General features: G+C 31.3%; 1 pseudogene; it reads left to right on the top strand.

Annotated features, from left to right (window-relative positions):
• Positions 1-204: 204 nt before the first annotated feature.
• LOC143615391 (protein EXORDIUM-like 3 pseudogene) lies at positions 205-1,615 on the top strand (annotated as a pseudogene).
• Positions 1,616-17,508: the final 15,893 nt, after the last annotated feature.

Below are 17,508 nucleotides of genomic sequence, written 5' to 3'. Positions count from 1 at the left end.
ATTCAAAGTTAGTTTTTGATAAATGTTGTTACACTATATAGCAAATATAAAAGCTAAAAATAAGGAAGAAATTCAATACAATAAATACAATTGGTCATCTTCCAATAATAGAATCGGAGGTATGGCTTGATTTGAGCTCAATATTAAATTCAAAATATTTGAATTTAATATTATTATTCTTCAATGTTAATAAGTTAATTCCGCATGTTGCAAAAGGTAAAGGAAAAGATATTACAGTTAATTTTCTTACTCCATCCATTTTGTTAATTTGTTGTGCTTATCATACAATTAACTTGGAAGTGTACAACAATTAAGTCTCTCTTATAAATAGCAAAGGTTTGTTTAAATCCATTCAATGAATTCACTCACACCAAATTCAAAAACTCTCACTACAATCAAACGTGCACCGTGCAGGCTCTCTACAATCCTTTCTCTCTACTCTCACTTACCCTAATTATTTTGTTCTCCGTCGTATGCACGGCCCCTGCTGCGGCCGGAACAGATGAGTTGAAAGGCCTTGTGAATACGACTGGCACCTTCAAGTATCATAATGGTCCCGTATTAAGCTCCAACATCTCCGTGTACCTGATATGGTACGGTACCTGGCCAGAAAGCCATAAGCAAATCATTCGGGACTTTATCGAGTCCTTCAACGCCCCAAACATCCGCTCTCCATCAGTCGCTGACTGGTGGAGAGCCATAACCATGTACAAGGACCTCAGCGGAGCCAATGTCTCTCGGTCCGTTGCATTGGGAGGTGAAACAGACGATAATGGCTCACACGGTCAATCACTCACCCGCTTGTCCATCCAGTCCGTTATCGCCACAGCAATCACCGCAGAAAACAATCCCATCCGTGCGGATCCCGGGGGTGGAGTTTATATTGTACTCACATCCGAGGACATTTACATCGAAAAATTCTGTCAAATATGCGGTTTCCATCTTTTTACGTTTCCCTCTATAGCCGGGTTCACCCTACCATTTATCTGGGTGGGCAACTCAGCCAAGATGTGCCCAGGCACTTGCGCGTGGCCGTATGTGGTTCCAAAATACATGCACGGAGTGGATCCCCTGAAACCCCCCAATGGGGTGGCGGAAGTGGACGGAGTGATCAATATCATCGGTCACGAGCTTGCAGAGATCGCAACGAACCCGTTGACGAACGGGTGGTATGTGGGTGACCCTATGTTTCCCGGGGAGGTTGCAGATGTCTGCCAGGGGGTGTATGGGGTGGGGGGTGGTTCAGGCTATGTTGGGAATGTGTCCCATGATTCTAAGGGGGCCGTATACAACATGCACGGCTCCCGAAGAACATTCATGGTCCAGTGGGTCTGGAGCCATGTTGCCAATACATGTGTCGGCAACATGTGATCATATATTGTTTTGTTTTAAAAGTTATTCGTATTATGTTTAATGAATAGTTGTATGTCTTTTTATACATGATATTGATATATTTTATCAATCCGGGTTATATATATAATCAGTCTATTGATTTAAAAAAAAATGATTTTATTAGGCCTTTTGAGAAACATGGACTAGGTGAAAAGGGATCAACTATTGGTATCCACACGTAAGCTAGTTATCAGCGACGATCAATCCTGCTAAAGGTTTTGTGATCCTTCATCTGAAAAACAATATAATAGATCGAAACTTGTGGCCGAAAACTTAACGTTTGTTGCTCCATGGGGTCCATGTCTTTGGAAACATAGACCCAAGCTTAGCTAATGCTACTTCTTCATAGCTCTATCTTTGTGACACAATCGATTGGGATTTGGTTGCTCCACATAAAAAGATTGATTTTAAGATAAATTGATAAAATGGTTGAAGAATAATGTGTATATTCAACTGTGTTTGGTTATTTATAAAGATAATAATAATAATAATAATAATAATAATAATAATAATAATAATAATAATAATAATAAAGTTAAAACTAGTCGTTAAACGCCTAGTCAAAATTTCCAACAGCCGCTTAACGAAAATCTTTCACGGGGATGCTACCCCTTAGAACTACCATTCAGGGTATTTTAAAGGGTTGGCGGCGGTGTACTCCTAGGAAATACTACCTGAGCTCGACACTCTTCACCCTAAGCTAAAGTCTTTGTGATTGATTTGTTTTTTTTTTTTTGAAAAAAAAAAGTAAGAGTATGCATCTATTCTAATCTATTATTTAATTAATTTTGTTTTGTGAATTGTAATTTCAGAGAATTTTGAGAATATCATGTCAAGTAAAACATTTATGACCTTATAACCTAATTACCTTTTAAGTGAATATGTTTAGAGTTGTCACCTACTTCTTAATTAACTCACTTATATTAATTAGTTGACAATAATGTCATTTAGTCGGTCCTTTGGAGAAACATGGACATTGTACTAGTACTTAGCCCCCAAGAAATGAACCAACTTAAAAAAAATTATAAGCCAATTTAACCCATTTTGATTAACTAGTAAAAATTTTAAAACACACTCGATCTTGTACATACATTATAGCGTCTACACTAAATAACAAGGCTTTGTGGTGATAAAGACTCCCATGGTGAAACTGATATATCTATATGTATTCATAGCATGATGGTGAAACGAAAAAAAAAGTTATATGAAAATCAAAAGCTATACGAAATTCGATCTAGTATTAAATTTGGATTAATTAAAATAATTTAGAACACTCGATCTTGTACATACATTATAGTGTTTACACTAAAAAAACAAGGCTTAGCAGCAACAAAGACTCCCATGTGAAACTAATATATCTATATATGTATTTATAAAGAGAGAGAGAGGGAGAGAAGTTATATGAAAATCAAAAGTTATAAAGCTATATGAATGACGTGGTTGCTCTAGTATTAAACTTAGATGAATCAGTTTAAGCATAAATTACCAACAAATAGCAAATTACTTCACGAACAACTATAATTTATGGTGATGACCGGCCACATCATTAATGATAAGCACCAACTTATCTTAATTGACGGCTACCAATACATAACATACCGTTTTAAAATATGGAAACTTGTTAGCTCACAATCTAACACGTCGATTTTTTAACTTTCTTTTTTACTTTGATTAGCCTTTTGACCTAAGAATTTCCATTTCAAACATTCCATTGTTAATATGCCTCTTCAATGAAATTTTATTAAAAAGATTGTATCATATTTGTATGTTAATTAGTTAGTTATAAAATTCATCTTAGGAAAGTAAAAGAACATTGTTTTGACACTCACTCAGGACCAATAAGTAGTTGCAACTGGACATGTACTAACCGATTAATTGATTATTCGAAAACCGGTTAATTTAATATAATAACTAGTTAGTGGTCAACAGTCAACTAACCAGTTAGGCCGGTCAATCGGGTCAGGTACTACCCGGTTTTCAAGCACAAAAACTGTAACCGGTAAAACTGGTTAAGGGTATAACTGAACCGGTAAATAACCAGGAAAAACCGATTTTAAAAAAGATATTTAAAAACCTAAAACCAGTTTCGGTTAACCGTTTTTATAATAGGTTATTAACCGGTTTTGGAGTCAAAATGAAAAACCTGTTATAAACCAACAGTTATTTTCGAGTATTAATCGGTTATAGATTTACCAGTTACTAAGCGATTAGAGATTTGGTTAGAAACCAGTTAACTGGTTACAATGTGCACCTCTAGTTGCAACTTGCAATAAAGATTAAAGAGGCCTAGACTCAAAAACATTGTTTATTATTGGGCTGCAATAGTAAATATAACATAAACTATCGGCTGATTAAATAACTCATTTGGGCTGGGCTAGAAATACGAAAGCAATTAATCCCAAAAAAAAAAGTTATTAAAAGTTTAAAACCATATTACATACTCAAGTAAAGTAAAGAGAAATTTGATATGTATCTAAACGTAGTGTATCAAATGAACATGTAAACAACCAAAATAATTACACAGCCAACAATAGTGAAACATGAAAAATAACAGATACTATTCGAGACAAAATCATATGGAGAAAACTCCCATCATCATTTGAGATATTATCATGGTATCAACATAAAGGTTTAAAGACTTTGAACTCTATTAGAAGTCACCACAAATTTATCTGTTAAAAGCCAACATGATCGACTCTTAAAAAACTAAAAAACCAGGGATATGGAGTTAATTTTTGTTTTTTTATTTAAAGTCAACATCAGTCAACATATTATAAGTCAACATCCTTGATAAGTTAATAAACCTACCCACAAGAATGAACGTGTTCAAGTTCGTTTGTGTTTGTTCATTAATGTTCACGAAAGCAAAGTGAACAAACATAACAATTTTCATTCATTTAATTAAATTAACAAAAAACTAAATGAACCAACATAAATGAACGTTCAAAATCGTAGATGAACGGATGAAACAATATGTTCATTCATTCAACCAAATGAAAGAAAATTTGTGCTCATTTTTTAATCATATTTCAGCCTCTTTAATAAATTCGATCTAGCCCGTTTTAACCCATTAATAAAAAATAAATATGCATCACCGATAGATAAAACGTTTTTTAGTGCAATTGAAATGAAATATGATAACACACCAACTATTTATTTGCAGATGCATGAAATGGGACACAGTTCCGTAACTTACCTGAGCTCACAACCTCACACCCATTTTAGTGCAGTTGTAAATAGTCAGGGCCAGTTTTGACATGAACCAAACCGATACCTTTTTAAAATTGTATGTTTTGACACGAACTAAACCGGTACCTTTCTAAAATGGCTTGTTTTGACCCAAACCAAACCGATACCTTTGTAAAACGGCCTGTTTTGACCCGAACTAAACTAATACCTTTCTAAGACGCCCCGTTTTCACTGAAACCAAACCGAGCAAACCAAATAATTGAACCGAACCAATATGCAAAACCGAATAACGAAACCGACTTAAAATCAAACGGTTATGAGTGTTCAGTTAACTGAAAGTTTGATTATAGTTAAACCAAGACACTAAATCATCAACTACAAATAATAGAATCATAACTCTTAATACACGAAAGATAAAAAAATGTATTTACCTAAATCCAACCTCTATGACATGTTCGTTGAAGAGCTTTCAAAATTCCTCATCGATTATCAAGGGCGTGTACACATATAATATCCAAAATCCAACAGATTTATAGATTGTAACCTCTTTTGATGGAGAGGTCTTTTTATATATAAAATTAATAATAATAGGGGAAAGATATTTTGAGAACCTTTATTAGTTATAAAAACTTTAAGAATTCAATATTAACCACACATTTAATTAAATGAGTATGAAATATGTGGTTGAGAATTAATCTGATTAAAAAATTAATCAGGAGAGAGAATAAATATTTTTAATGATTACACAAGTTTAAATGTTAGTTACACATGTGTAATAAATCGATTCGGTGTGTAAAAAATTTTTACGTTACTTAACCTTACGTATTACATACGTGTAAAAACAAATTAAAAAAAAATTGTTACGTTGAGTTCTTTCGAATTTTTAAAACTCAAAGTAGTTCTCAAAAGAAATCAAACCTAAACCAATAATAATATACATAGATATATATAGTACCCCTCATTATACTTCCCATCTAAATTCCGTTAGTAAATAATAAATATTTATGCTTAGACACATGTGAGAATCAAGTATTGTAATTATATATACAACATAATAATTAAAGTCTAGTGTAATTACACTACTTTTATATATAATTACACTATTTGATTCTTACAATTAGCACATTAATTTAATTTTTATGTTAACTTTCTCCTAGAAACCTATATATAACTTTCGTTAGTAAGCGATAAATATTTATTGTTTTTTTATCTATACTATATATAACGAGAATCCCAAAAACCTCTGAATTTTTAAAAGGTCTAACTTTGATTGCTCATTGTACCACATTTGTTGCATGTTTTAAGGTGGTTAAAAAGGTATAATGGTCTTTAAATCAATGCCCCACGACACATTCATTTTTTTTAATTATAATTAAATATTTCACCCCTCAACTATGTTAAGCTTTTGTAAATTTATATAATAGTTACCTTTCCACCCTCTTAAGTTTATTAATGTATTTGACAAGTTTATCTATCTATATCTATCTAACTATACTATTAAAGCAATAGGCTTTAAGTCCATACTGCCTTCCTATTGATTGACTCTGATACTTTCCATGTATATCAATGCTTTATCTAATTTTCAACTTAATAAAATAAATCAATAATATATTAAAATAAGATTCATCAATGCTATTAAAGTATTATCTTTCCTCTTTCATTTAATGTCTAATTTTTCATTTTTAATATTCTAATTAATGTAATATTTTAAAATCGTAGCTATAGTTTCGAAAACCAATTATTCAAAATTTCATTTTGAATATTTTATTATTTTTGGTTAATTTCATCCATCACCTTTTTTAATTTTTTAGATAATATATAATATATAATTCAGATAATTATTTGATATTTCATCAAGAGATTACGGATTTAATATAGAGATTACAGATAATATATATAATATAGAGAGATTACCGATTTAAAATATTAAAATTTTGTTAAAATATTATATTTAATTAAATTTATCAAATTCATAAAGTTGTAAAGGTTTGTACCATTCATGTTAAATTTAGGAAAAGATGACCCATTTGATTAAGAAAATGGTTTAATTACGGAATTTGTAAATTTGAATTAATTGAATTAATTATTATATATTCTTTGAATGTAATCAATTTGTAAATTTGAATTAATTATTGTACAAATTATAGTGTAAATTTGAATGTAAATTTGAATTAATTAACAATCATTAAGTTTTACTATAATTAATTCATTTGACCCATTGACCCACTGACTTAATTACGGTCATTAATTAAGTTTTAACAATTATAATACAAATCCATTGACTTATTATTGTTTAACAATAACAATTGAGTTACAAATCCATTGTTGATCCATTGACCCATTGACTTATTATTGTAAACATTGACTTATAATTACGATTTACTAATTAACAGTTGAGTTATATATATATAACAAAATTATTAACTTTTATTTTCACACCTTATATGAATTATATCTACCTATACTATTAAAACAGTAGAGTTTATGAACACATGTTATCTTCTTATTGATCCAACCCTATTACTTCCATATATAACTACTTCTTCTTTGATTTTCTTCCCAATAAAATAATTCAAAAACAAATTTTAATTAATCACAACCAATTTATGATTACCATAATAAATAAATATTAAATTACCAAAACAGAAAGTTTTAAATATATAAATTATGATAATTAAGAATATCTTGATTTAAGGAAATAGTTATGAGAATATCATTTAAAGAAGTTTGACCACTATTTATTTTTTCAACTTATTTTACTTGGTAGTCAAATGATTTAATGGTCACATCAATTGGGATCATTTAGTTTCAATTCTTCAAGGACATATATATAACTCACCAATCATCTCTCTCAAGTAAAGTTAACCCTAATTTCAGTATGGCCGCTCAAAATCCGATTGATGTCATAGTCGTTGTTCTCCCTAAGGTATTAGGTTTGTGAATATTGTCTCTTTTGTTTGTTAATCTAACTTTTTATTTATTTACGGCTTTAATCAGTTGATTGTGTTTCATGCGGGATTTTGATTCCGATTTTTGTATTCACTGTTAGATCATCATGGTAAGGTTCGATTTTTATTTGTTTATTGATGTTCTCTGTCTAAATATTTGATTTTTATGGTTTTAGAATTTATTTACAAGGGTGTTAAAACTGTTCTTTGTGTTGATTATATTTGTTTTTTTGCAAGCCTATCGTTCCCGCAAGGTACAATTTTATTCCTATTTGGTATTGTTTGTGAAATTAATGACTGAGTACACGCTTATTGTTTGTAAAATTAATGATTGAGTGCAAGTTTACTCAACCATGCTAAAAGTATCAAAATCTCTACCAAAATACTTTGATAGTATTGACCAAAATGAACATGTTTAGGCAAAATGCTCTATTTTAATGTATTTACATAGTTTGACCTTGAGAAATCAAACATTCATAAAACAATTCAATTTATTTATTATTAAATTTTAAAAGTAAAAATTCAATGTGCAATAAAATGGAATTTAGTTATTTTATAAATATGAAAATGTATACACACAGAGTAAGCTAAATAGTTTGTTGAGAACTAAAATAATATGAAACGTTGATAAAGTTTTATCAGTGTAAGTTTTATTATTATGAACAAAATCATTTTATTAGTTTATTTAATCATTGTTATTTATTTTAGAAATTCTTGCAACCGTATATAGTTTAGGACTTGTAATTGTGGCTGCAGTGGGAAGTTCTAGCCCATATATAAAGGTAATGGGTTTACAATATTCTCATATATCTAAAATTTAATTTCAATAACAAATTGTATTATGTTGACCAATAATTATCGATTTAACAATAGTTATACTTTCTATTTATGTGAAGCTCTTTGAATTTAAGTTTTTGCATTTAATTTTAACCAATAATTATATCTTAAATGAAACTTTAATTATATAATATTTTATTTTATAAAAAAAAATTAGACTTTCTATATACATGAATATGTAAATCCGTTTAAATTTAATTCTTTTCGAATCATTTTGAAGCTGTTAATATGTTTTTTCATACATATTAGTCAACTTCATTTTCATATTTTTTTGTTTTGAATTATCATTTATTCATATTCTTAAATGTCAAAAAGAAACCATCACCATACAAAACCTAAAATTAATGGTTAATATTCAAGTTTTGCATTCTCTATTGTTTACTAAAACAATTGCAAAACATACTCTACATTGTTATATTCAAAATGCTCACTTTCAAGATGCATGTTTGACATTTCTTAAAATGATTTTAGAAAAAGTTATTTTTTTTGAAAATTAGACTCTTTACCTTTTTATAATTCTTAACACAAACTTGTTACCATTTTTTATTCAAACAATTTTCTAAACAATTAATACGATTTCCTTATTTATTAAAATCAAATATTTATTTTGTATTAATTATATTTAATTAGGTTTTAACGTTTCCTTAAAATAGGTATATTCAAGTTGTTATTCTTAGTTCATATTTATTTTAAGATAAGTAGTTAGTGAGTAACATTTATTCATTTTTAATTTTCCTCTTTAAATAATTACTTTGAAAATTTTGTCATGTAAATAATGTTTGTTTGCTTTGTTTATTCTTGCAGGTTACGGTATGTGTTGTTACGTATAGACATCGTTTTTATATTCAATTCAATATTGTATTCTAATATTTAATGGTGAATTTTAGTAATGATTGGTAAATCGTACATATAAACAAATTTGAATTCTTACTCTTTTAGTTTATTGAGTGATCATAACAAAAACATAAAAATGATGGCTTGCCAATTCTTTTATTTCATCGGAGACATTGGTTCAATGTTTACTTTTGTTTAGCTTGGTCTATGTTTGATACGTTAATAATTTTACGAACACTTGAACTGATCATGTTTATGGTTAGGCTGCATCGCACAATTCATGACATAACTTTTCTACTATGTTAAAACAATTTATTCTAACCAATTTATGTAAAACAATCCGTTACATTTTTTTCAAATATAAATATGTGTGTGTTTGTGTTTAATTAACGATTTTTATACTTCCGCCCGTGTAGTACACAGATTACTAACCTATATGTTATTAAACCAATAGAGTTTATTGACACATGACATCTTCTTATTGGTTCAACCATATTACTTCCATATATAACAACCACTTTTTAAAATTTATTTCCAATTGTATAATTCAAAAACAAATTCAATTAATTAGGAACCCATCTACTTAGACTATTAACACATTTCTATTGGTTCAATTGACTATTTTTCAAAATTATCATTAATCCATAGAATTTCTATCTATTATAATAAATCAAAAAAAAATTACAATGTTGAAAGTGATATACACTCTCTTCACCCGTTTCAATTGGAAAAGCAATTTCAAATTAATTTACACAAAACCTTAACTACTTCTTCTCTATTTTGTCTAATACACTCCGTCGTCTTCCACCATTCTGTAAGGCCCCGTTACCGGTAACCCTACTTTCGTGTTGGATTTACTCATAAACACAGTTCTAAATATCAGAGTTAATTAAAAACTTTACGCGGAATATAAAACTTTCAATAAACATTACATATCGATTCATAATCATGTCTTAAAACATTCCTCTTGTCTTTCAAAATCAAACATAACTTATAAAACATATCAGATCTTCAGATGCCAGGCTTTAGTCTTCTGCCATGTGTCCTCCACTCAAGCCAGCTGTCTCAACCTACTCACCTGCGTGCATACTAAAAGTCAGCTACGCTGAGTGAGTTCTAGTTAATCATACAATACCATACAATACCTTATTACATACATACGTACTTAACCTCATAACTTTCTTTCATACACACATAAGTACTCATGCCTTCATTCTTACTTACATACTTTCTTTCTTACTTACATACTTTCTTTACATTCATAATCATACGTTTTAAAGAGCCTTTCGCCCTATAACCTCACAGATATTATAAGGGTCTGGTCCCTAACATCACAGATATTATAAGGGTCTGGTCCCTAACATCACAGATATTATAAGGGTCTGGTCCCTAACATCACAGATATTATGAGGGTCTGGTCCCTAACATCACAGATATTATTAGGGTCTGGTCCCTAACATCACAGATATTATGAGGGTCTGGTCCCTAACATCACAGATATTATTAGGGTCTGGTCCCTAACATCACAGATATTATTAGGGTCTGGTCCCTTGTTTTCGAATATTAGTAGGGTTCAGTTCCCTCTTCGTTACCATACAACCGTCATTTCCTTCTTTTATTAACTTTATTACGTTCATACACATAAACATACATATCATACTTACCATAATTATAACGTTACAACCTGACAGTACGTGCAATATCCGAAGATCGTTCACGAACCATCAAGCAATCATTCATACATATCACATATATCACATATGGCTTTATAACGTTACAACCTGACAGTACGTGCAATATCCGAAGATCGTTCACGAACCATCAAGCAATCATTCATACATATCACATATATCACATATGGCATACACTTTATCACTTAGGATAAATGTATTAACAACACATCAAGTATGCACACAGCCCCGAAAACATAACAAGGAATGGGGCTAGAAACTCACCTGGATCCTGTTACGCTCGCCGTTGATCGTAATTCCTTTCTTTAACTGGGCTCGGCTAACTGTATAATATTTACACATATCAATTTACTACTACTACTACTCGTTTTGTATTTCTATCTATATATGACCCACAACGAACGGGGGTCCGGGGGCAGCGCCCCTGGCAGCGGGGTTCTAGGGGCGGCAGCCCCTAGCGGGGTCCAAGGGGCAGAGCCCCTGGCTGGGGTTAAGCTGCCAGGTCAGCTTGGAAAAATTTTATTTTCGATAACTGCCTTAACACATTTTCCATTAGGTTTTTAATTTATTTTCTAAACGAACTTCACTTCAGGCGAAGTTAAACCTCGGGCGAACTTGGCTTCAGGCGAAGTTAAACCTCGGGCGAACTTGGCTTCAGGCGAAGTTAAACCTCAGGCGAACTTGGCTTCAGGCGAAGTTAAACCTTAGGCGAACTTGGCCGTAGGCGAAGTTATCCTTAGGCGAAGTTACGCTTGAAGGCGAAGTTACGCTTGAAGGCGAAGTTCATCAGGCGAACTTAATCTTGCAGGCGAAGTTATCGCGCTGCAGATCTGTTTGCCCATAACTCCTTCGTTTCTTAGCCAAATAACTCGATTTTGGTACCCACGGAATCGTATGATCGGCGCCTACAAATCCCAACCATCAAATCGGCCTAAAATCGACGTTTTAGGGGTCCGATTTGGGCAGTTTGGGTTTCGGGTCCGGTTAACCCATCCAATCCTAACCATTTACAGTAGTAATAGCTTTGTTGGATTGTTCTTACCTTACCAACTCAGATCTATCAACAAAATCTCGGGTTTCGGCTTCGAATCTTGATCGGTTAGAATGTGTGTGTTTTGAGGAGTGTGTGGAGTGTGTGTGGAGTTTGGTGAGAAATGAGATATTTTGGGATTTTGGGGGTATTTATATCCCTGAAATCCCATTCTCATTTATCCTATCTCAATTAATCCAAGTCCATGACCCGCTCCTACTCGATATTAATAATTAAAAACGCGAAATCACTAACATAACTTTCTTTATTCAACATTATAAATTTTAGGATGTTACACATTCAATCATCACAGAGTTTCTACAATTAACGTTATATCTATTCATTCTTTTTCTGTTTTGATTGGATGTGAAATCTCACCCATATTTCAGGTATTATCATATCTAAACGATATACATTTATTCTATTGTTGGATAATCAATATCTTCATCGATTTGTGTTTAATCCACAGTGGGTTTTAAATAATTTAGAGTTATAATATGAAGAAGTTGGATATTTCTACAAGTTTGATTTAGTGCTCTAAAACGGACTGTCGGTTTTAAATGATTTAGGGTCTAGGGTTTAATCGACTAATTGTGATTGGCGTCTTCCCTATGAAATTGTTACAAGTTAGATATTTTTCCATATAAAATGAATATTTTTAATCTATATAGTGAAATTGCAACTTGGAATCTAACATTACTGGATTAATTGAATTTGATTTCTTTTAATATATTTAAATTGTATTTTTTTCGAACATCATGTGGTTTCAACACTTCATACCATTTGGGTAGTTTTTATTTTTTATTTTTTGCAGGATAACAGAATCTGAAACTTGAGTTGGTTTATATGTGAAGGCATATAGGATTTTTTTTGCTAACAATGTAACTTGCAAGTTCACATCGCATATTCAATTTCACATAATTGAATATATTTTTTGTTCATTGTGGGTGTCAATTTACCTAATGTCTCGATATCCTATAATTTCTTCAACAAGTTTTTAACATATCATTTTTTATTATCTTAATACTTGTTTGTATTAGTAAAAGCCAATTTTGCAGGCCACGGTAACTGGTGCAAGTAGTTAAGCGGAAGCAACAAAGATTTCACCAGGTACAATGCATATTTTTTTTAAGATAAGGTATCGAAAGCAAGTTGTGAGTCCTTAGGTTTCTATTTAGTTTTGGGGGATTATAATGGAATGACAAGCTACATTACATCAAATGGGTCTAAAGTAAGGCTGGCAAAACGGGAGGGTCAGTTGAGGGTGGGCGATGGGTTAAGATGAGTTTGGGTCAACTGATTCTAGGGTTCAGTGGTGGTTTTGGTTTTTTCCCATTCTAGAAAAAAAATTGAATTCGATTTAGCATTTGAATACGTTTGTTTAAATGGATTATGGTTTCGTGTTTCTTAGTTTCTTGGTTTGATGGTGAAACGTTTGTTTATTTCTCTCTTGATATTATTATTTAAACTTAAATTCTATTATTATTGTTTGACATTTTCCCTTTAATAATATATATTCATTATAAGGGTGACGTCAAGGGATTTGTAAATAGCCAGGAAGGATTGTCTAGGTAATACATGATGAACCTAACCATGTAATTATTTTTAGTGCACTTTGAGGCTAACAATGGAAAAAGTATAAAGAATTGTTCATCAGAATGCACGTATTTGTTTGATTTCATATATCTAAAATATTGTATCATTTTTTGCAGGAGTCATATGAGTTTCTCAAAAGATCATTTGACTGAGTTTCTCAAACGATCATTAGAAGCAACCATTGGTTCAATTAAAACTATTGCAACCAGCCATTTTTGGCTGGTTGAGTTTTGGCATGCTTTTGTTTATGTAATTAAATCAATAATTATATATGTTTCTTTTTTTTTCTTTTGCGTATACTTTAATTTAATTAACTATTTAATATAATTTTTTTTAATAAATTTCCGTTGTATTACTTTTCTAATTTAATTTGATTTGATTTGTTTCTTCTAAATTTTGAAATAAGTTTCCCTATTTTTCTTGCTCAAAATATATTATGTTGACTTAATAATTAAAATTTAGAAAATTAAATTATCATATTATTATATGAGTAACAAGGTAACTCATTATGATCAAAATATTAGATAATTAATTAAGCACAATCACATTTTATTAGCGTTTTAATTTTAATTGTTATTTCTTAATTTTTAGTTGAGTTTCCTAATTTTTTTTAATCACAATTTATTATGTTGACTTAGTAATTCAAATCTCGGAAGTTTAAAATTAGTTAACTCCTAAATTTGAGTTATGTGTTTAATGACATGTTTTTCCAAACATTAATTTTCTCAATGAGAATTCTTTTCACAAACATTCTTTTTCTTTGTTTTGAAAGTCAAATATACGGGTCATAATTTATTTTTGACTCATCACCAGTGTATACGCGACCCTCTGATTTTTATTATATTCTTATTATAATCGGCTGTTAGCGCAGACGAACATATTTATGCGAGCTATGTGGATTCAATGTAGTGGTTGGAAAGTACAAATGCGTTGGAGACTTGAAGATAATTGTTGATAAATTTAGTTCCAAGGTAAGTATTATCTATCCAATTGATAAGTCAAACATTGATGTTAAAGTCATATTTTGTTATTTTAAAAATTTAAACAAAAAAAATGCCTAATATATATGCTCTTATAATATGAAACTTTTCATTTAATGGTGATACCATATATTCCTCACTTACAATAGTTTTATTACAAATTACTTTTCTATTTTTTGGGAGTTTAGTTTTATAAACTAATAACTAAATTTAATACGGGCGAGTTCGTTTTAAAATACTTTTTGATTTAAAAATAGTTAACTTATATATAGTTTAAAAAGAAATATATATTTCAGAAATATTGTGTATAGCATATGTTGTGGTTTTAAATTACATGTGTTTGTTATACGATTTTTTTTTTATTTCTACCTGTGTCGTACACGGGTTAATAACCTAGTACTATATATAAAGCAAATCCAAAGAACCTCTTAAAATTTAAGAAGTACAATTATAGTTGCTTAATGTACTTTACTTGTTGCATGCCTTAAAGTTGTCAAGAGGGCATTGTAATCTTTAACTCAATGCCACCCCACGATCTTTTAATTTGTTAAATGTTAATTACATGTTTTACCCCTCAACTTTACTAAAGTTTTGTAAATTTATATAATAGTTATCCTTCACCCCTTTAAGTTTACCTATGTAGTTGCCAAATTTATTTATTTATTTTTGTTTTCTTTAATACCTAATATACCATGTATTAAAAAAAACGAACGCACTGTTGCGACGTGCTTAATTTTTGTCAACATTTCGATATAAAGTTTTTGAACATCGAGGTATGGACTATAATGTATAAGTCATTCTTGCATCAATGTACAAGTCTTAGAAGGGTATTAGTTACATGTTTTTATTTTTTAAATTTTGACAGTTTTTCTTTCACTTATGCATATAAATAAATATATAAATAAAAAGTTACTAATGGTTACGATTTTCGACTTGGTGCTAAAAAAATACATTATCCATTAATATTCATATAATATATAAATGTAATGGTAAACTATTTAAAAAAAGTTATAAAGGTAAAAAAATCAAACACATGTTGCGGCCAGGGACCGACGCGTACGCCCGATATCAAATAGTGATGACATTAGAACAACAAATATTGCGCGCTGCGGTTGCAAAGCGACGTGAATTTGAGCGCAAGTGAAACAAATTAACATATATAAGAATAGAAACAATTAATGTAATAAACGTTTGTAGAATATAACATGAATAAGAAATTAACATGAGTACTACACGAAAAAGATTGATAAACTAACAGAAACTGTATTGATTGCCGCCGCATCATCGCGCGGGTTTTATACTAGTACTATATATAAAGAGAATCCCAATGACCTCATATTTTTAAGATGTCCAACTTTTATTGCTCATTTGTAACATCCTACTTTTGGTTATAATAATAAAATAAATTTCGTCTATTTTATAGTGGGACGTTATCGGTTTAGATAATAGAATACGAGTTGGGCTAGTGTTGATTAAATGGATATGGGTTACGGACTTGGGCTATGAATAAAAGAAAGAAAGACCATGGGCTTAAGCCCATGATCCATAATTATATAAGTCATAATACCCATTTAATCATTCATTTCACACATACTCCATACACCATCAAAACACACACTTAAGATCTCTCTCTAGTTCTCTCCTTATCTAGCTGAACCAAGAAAGAGGAATCAATCCCGACCTGTAACATCCTACTTTCGGTTATATTAATAAAATAAAGTTCGTTTATTTTATAGCGGGTCGTTATCGGTTTAGTTGAATAGAATACGAGATGGACTTGTGTTGGGTAAATGGATATGGGTTATGGACTTGGGTTATGGAGGAATGAAGGAAAGACCATGGGCTTAAGCCCATGATCAAAAATATATATGCCCTTAATCCTCCATTTAATTCATTTACACATATCCTTTACACCATCCAAAACACACGCTTAAGATTCTCTCTCTCTCTAAACCGATATCAAGAAGGAAACCGAGAACCGACCCGAGGTAATGATAGTATTTTGTCGTGAGCTTAAATCCGTTAGATATAATCATGAAACGACGAGCTGACACCGTTAAACCGTTTAAGTCATGAGATCCGGGTGGAATCGGGTGTAAACCGAACCTAATATGAGCTTAGGGGTCATCCTAGCTCAGATCTGGATCGAACGGGACGAAAAACGATGAAAAACGGTGTAAAACGGTGAAGATACGTTTTTCCGGTGAGTTTTCCGGCAATGGCGGCGCCGGAAAAACGTGTACGAGGTTGTCACGGAATGTTCTGACAAATCTGACCTAACCCTAGTTCGCTAAGGAATAACTAGCGAATTAGAGGTAATTCGCCAGCTGATTCGCTAAGGAAAGATTAACGAACTAGCTGTAGTTCGTATCCAATTCGTTAAGGGAAAAGGGTAACAAATTACCCTTGATTCGTTATGATCAGTTCGTTAAAGGAGATAACGAATTAGAAGGTCCAATTCGCTACTTGGACTGGTTCGCTACTGGACTGATTCGTTAAGAGTCCAGTTCGTTAAAAGTCCAATTCGTGTAAGTAACCAGTTCTTTAAAGGTTCCAATTTGTTACAAGAACCAGTTCGTCATGGCAAGTCAGTTCGTTAAGGATAAGTAACGAATTAGAAGTTTAACAGAATGACAGAATGGTCCCTGGACCTAGAAAAGAATAATTTAATTACAAATAAGCCCTTGAAATTTTAAGTAGCATATTGTTCAATGATTCAAAAATGCTAATGGAAAATGTGTTAAGACAGTTAATGAAAATAAAATTTTTCCAAGCTGACCTAACCCCAGCCAGGGGCTGCTACCCCTGGACCCCCCGTTCCTTGAGGGTAATGATTAAACTAGAAAGACGATATGTGTAGTGATAGTTTATTGATACGTATAATTATTATACAGTTAGCCGTGCACAGCTCAAGAAGGGAATAACCGTAAACGGTGAACGCAACCGCATTGAGGTGAGTTTCTAGCCCCACTTCCTTGTTATGTTTTCGGGGCTGTGTGCATACTCGATGT

The sequence above is a fragment of the Bidens hawaiensis genome, unplaced genomic scaffold (assembly GCF_021521415.1).
Source record: "Bidens hawaiensis isolate Kalapana, Puna unplaced genomic scaffold, B.hawaiensis_p1.1 tig00042828_1, whole genome shotgun sequence".
Lineage (NCBI taxonomy): Eukaryota > Viridiplantae > Streptophyta > Magnoliopsida > Asterales > Asteraceae > Bidens > Bidens hawaiensis.
Note: the sequence above shows the minus strand (reverse complement) of the source record. Positions and strands in the feature narration are given on the sequence as shown.